This window comes from Podarcis bocagei, assembly GCF_964188305.1.
Source record: "Podarcis bocagei genome assembly, chromosome: 6".
NCBI lineage: Eukaryota > Metazoa > Chordata > Lepidosauria > Squamata > Lacertidae > Podarcis > Podarcis bocagei.
The window spans coordinates 17,605,157-17,608,777 of record NC_138130.1 but is presented as its reverse complement, the minus strand read 5'-3'; positions in this window follow the sequence as shown (position 1 = coordinate 17,608,777).

Here is a 3,621-nt window from a genome sequence, read left to right as displayed (position 1 = left end):
TAATGCTTATCTACCAATGTCCAGAAATCCCGACATAAATCTAAGCTTCCCCGGGATATGACATTTCTGCTGGATGTGATAGGCCCTGGGTTACCCTAAGGGATGGGTAGTGTTGATGAGTAGATTTGGGCGTGCACAAATCATGTTATTCAGCAGATTTCTCAACAAGTCTGATCCTCTCAAAAGGAATGTATTTGATGAAACATGCATGCTAAGTAGCTATGGCACTTGCCCAAATCATGTTTTGTGAAATTAAATTTGTCTGGGAGCTTTTTGGATACACAGAGGCTAATGAAAGCATTATGAAGGAATATCATACCATTCCTGCTGCCGTAGAACCTCATCTAAAATTAACACTTTAAAGCCTGAGCATTTCTAAGTAGTCGTTATCAGATGCGTGTTGAATATTTTAAACAGGGGGCAGAGCACTTCCTTGTATATTACCCCGAAGGTCTTCAAGATCAAAATCTGACAGTGAACCTTTGTCTGCAACTAAAAGCCAAGTATGTCTGTCTGATCTTTCTTGGGGGTGTCGGGCGGGGGGCAGCTTATATCCTGAACAGAAAACAAACCAAGAACCAGCATTCCATTGAAGAGATACAATTCTATTCGTAATCTTGTATGCTTCGGGCTAGGGAAATAGTGTCAACATGACTTTTGACAAAAGATCAAGAACGGGGCTTAAAAGATCTGAAGAGCCAAAGTCTCACACAAAGGCGATAAGGATTCCTTCCTTTAGCAGTAATAATTTTCTGGCTTTGATATGACCTCCTATTTGGATTTCATCCAATGGGTTAGCACTAAGAAGTCCTGGACAATCTAAGGGCTCACCCACAATTCTGTTTTTCCCATGGTTTATAGGCATGGGTCTGAGAAAAAGAGAAAAGAATAGAACTTCTGGTTCTTTGTCTGTCATCTCTATATAGAAGAAATATTCAAAACATCCACCCAACAATTGCATTTTCTACAAACCAACATTTTCTTCCATCCTCAAACCCAGATATCACAAGTTCATTTTCTTTTTCAAGCAAAATTGAATATACAGTATTTAGCAGAATACATGCGGCAAAGAACTGATGCAGCAAAGCCAAAATGGAAGCTAGGCTGAAGGAAGATCCTAGGTAACCTACAGGTAGGTACAGATAGAAGGCGGGAAGGCAGAGACAGAGCCTAAATGGACTGAACTGAAAAGGAAGATTTCCCATCCCAGAAGCTTTTGTCAACTGCCAAAAGCACTCTTGCTCTGTTTCTTTTTGATTCTAGAAATGGGGCTGTGGACAGGGTTGTTATTTTTTCTCTCCCACTCTTGGTAGGCAGTATTACCATTGCTCTGGGATCTATGACATTGTGTGTCGAGGTCCCCAAGACACCCCCACCCCAATAACACACACGTCAAACAGAATTTTTGTTTAAGGTTTTTGGCATAATTTTGGCCAGAACTTTATTAACATACATGGATATGAGTGTTTGCTTAGGCATTGGTTAGGACTATCTGTCCCCCCGCCTGGGGACAGAACTGACTTCCGGATTCCAGCAAAAGTCAGTGAGGGGAAACAATGTTGGGGAGACCTGGAGCTGCGCCACAGGCCTCAGCTTCTCCCCGCATGCTCCCAGGGGCTTACGCGGCCCGAACCCGATTCCAGGGGGTTGGACGAAAGGATGGCAAGCCCCTGAATTCCTTTAATGGAATTCCCTTGCAGCAGCAGCATCGGAGGGACAGGCCCAGCCAATCCTTACCCCTCCTCCAACCAATTTTAACCAATGCCTAACCACAACCATACAAGTTGTGACGATTTGCTATGCAGTAGGCAAAAACCAAATGGCGCCAGCCAATCAGCCAAATGGACAAAATTCCTACCAGGCCCCTGCCCCAAAGCAGACGACCCCATGACAGGCATAGCAAGGTCAATGGGCAAGACCCAAATTAAGGGAGGGAGGGCAGGTGATCCGGTGCACACAGCGAAAGAGAAAGCAGATTGCTGTGTGCACTGTTCAAAAAACCTCTGTTCCCACCCCCAAATTTGCAAAATCAAAATTACCCCAGCAACTCAAGCTACCAAACCCTGCCAGAGCCATCCCATCCCAAACTGTCTGGCAACAGAGGGGTGTCTTGGCTGGCCCCCACCGCAACACGTGCTCTCTTTTAATGAGAACACGCCTTGTCATGCAGACCAGTCTGGCTGGCGTTACAATAGTGTTCAGAGTCTTAGATTCTGTGGGTATGAGCAATGCCGGCCAGCTAAATGGTGGATGAGAAGGCATTGCAGAACTCTACCTCCACAGCACATGGTGCATGGCTAAGGTCTTGCCAGCAAATCCTGTCTTTGGAATTTTCCTGCAGTACTGCTGCCACCCCCCCCCCCCAGGCTGGCACGTTGATTGGGCCTGCTGCCATCATACAACAGCTGTGATCCAGCATATCCATGTCCAACCCCTTCCCATCCTCAGAATGCCCCATATCAGAGCTTTCCACTGGCCCCCACCACTGGGCCTGCCACCCACCCATTTGGCAAGAGAAAACAAGGGGTCATCACTCTGCTGATGGAGACCAGCCGGACCCTACACCATTGCTATATTATCATTTCAGGAAATGCAGCACCTGTAGATTTTCTGTTTTCCATATCATAGAGCCACTGTTAGGAAAAAGGTGGCAAGAAGCCCTTTCCTTCAGACATCTGTGGGATTCCAGCATGACAAGACCTCAGATCTAATGTGATGAGCTAATGGATGCCATGGTATAATTGTTAACAGACATCTGCCAGATCTAAATATAGGTTTCATAAACTTTCAGTCTGGACTTTTCCGTTTCTTTTCCCCCCCCTGCCTTAATCTGTTTCATCCCCTCTTATGTTTCAAAAAGAGTCGGTACCATTGTCTGTAGTGGTGTGTAAATGTAACCACATGCATGTATGTGGTTAATAGCCTTCGCTATTACGATTCCTGTAAGCGATGGCTATTTCCCCCTCCCTTCCCAATTACAAAACTGTGGCTATGATGCCGCGATGACAACAAAAGAAAGCTATTCCCACTTCCTTGACTTGCAGCGGAACAAAACGCTCACAAATGGAATGCAGATTCTCAAATTTATATTAATTGCAAGGGAAGTGAAAGACATGTCTGGAACAGACAAAAGGAACACTCTCAAGAAATGAGAATCATGGCTGTGTCAGAAACAGTTCTCACCAGCAGCCATTCTCTGATCTGTTTATAAACTTGATAGCCCTGAATTCTTTTACATTCTGCTTGGTATAGTAAAAACCTTGCGGATTTGTCCATCTAGCCCATAGCATGCATGTGAATGTGTCTAAAAATCTCATTTTATTGCATTTCATTTTGTTCTTGAGGGGCTCTTTCTCAAATGTTACTTGAATATTTTTAAACCGTAGAATCTTAAAGCAGGCATTGGGCCAAAAATACTTCTAATGAAACTTGATAGCTTATGTAATGCTTTATTGATCATTAGCGACGTAATGAGCTGTATCCTCGAGTTCTTTTCAGTCAACATCTTCCTCTACGTAAAATTAAAAAAAAAACGCTACTGTTTTCCATTCCAAGTTGGATCATGGGACAATATATAGCATTTATAGTTTGTGCTGAGTTGACAGAAGCATTTTAGACAGA